Source organism: Suricata suricatta, chromosome 5 (assembly GCF_006229205.1).
Source record: "Suricata suricatta isolate VVHF042 chromosome 5, meerkat_22Aug2017_6uvM2_HiC, whole genome shotgun sequence".
In the NCBI taxonomy this organism is placed as follows: Eukaryota; Metazoa; Chordata; class Mammalia; order Carnivora; family Herpestidae; genus Suricata; species Suricata suricatta.
In genome coordinates, this window is record NC_043704.1 from 150,055,448 (window position 1) to 150,056,485 (window position 1,038).

The following is a 1,038-nucleotide window of genomic DNA, read 5'->3' on the forward strand; positions in this document are numbered from 1 at the left end:
TCAGCGCACCCTCGCCTCCCATTCTCCGGCGGGAACACAGCGAGTCCCCTGTTGGTGTATACAACTTACTGAATATGGAGAATATTCAGTAACAGACTACAACCAAGGATACCAGATGGCAAAGGTATTTAAGAAATAAAAGCAGTATCAGTTGCCATCTGCAAGATACTGAGCAGCCAATGTTTGTTCTTGCATATCATGTTTCCAAAGTGACTTGGGTTGTACACGGGTGGCGCAGTCGATTAAGTGTCCACTCTTGGCTCAAGTCATGATATCACGGTGCGTGAATTCGAGCTCCGCACAGGGGTCTGTGCTGACAGCAGAGAGCCTGGAGCCTGCTTCAGATTCTGCATCTCTCTCTCCCTCTGCCCTCCCACGATGGCACCCCCTGTATGTGACTCTCTCTGATATAAATGAACACTAACCACTTTTAAAAAGGATTTGGGACATACACCCTCTAGGAATACTTGATGCCTCTGTCGATGACTATGTTAGCTCTGCTCTTGCTTTGGGGTTCGCTGGCCTCTATGGCGCTTTCCTTCCAGTTTGTTCCTGTCACTAAGATGACAAAAGAACTGTGGCAACAAAACACAGCATCATCTGATCCTCAGTGTTTTCTTTTCTGACATTACAGAGTGGCTGGCTCACCGCTGAACCTGGTATGTATTCTGGAGTCACCTTCTGGGTAAGGAGAAATCTGAGAGATGAGGAAGGTGGGGGCTTCTTGCAGGCTTACTGTGCACAGCCACCCTGATTCCAGCTCCTGCTGGTGTGAGAATAAGGGACAGGGCAGTCCAAAGGGCTTCTCCAGGAAAAGACCTCTGGTCACACGGTAACATCGCTGTAAGCAGCAGTACTGCCATCAGGTAGTGTAGGTTTGTGTGCAGGGAAGTAGGTGTGTGTCCATGCGGATCCATGTGCTCGAGCTCCCAGTGCTTGTGGGTGAGTGTGAGACAGAGAGACAGAGAGAGAGAGAGGTTAAAGTAAAGTATGTTTCCCTAGATGTATAAAGACTTCCCAAAATATTACACTTAATGG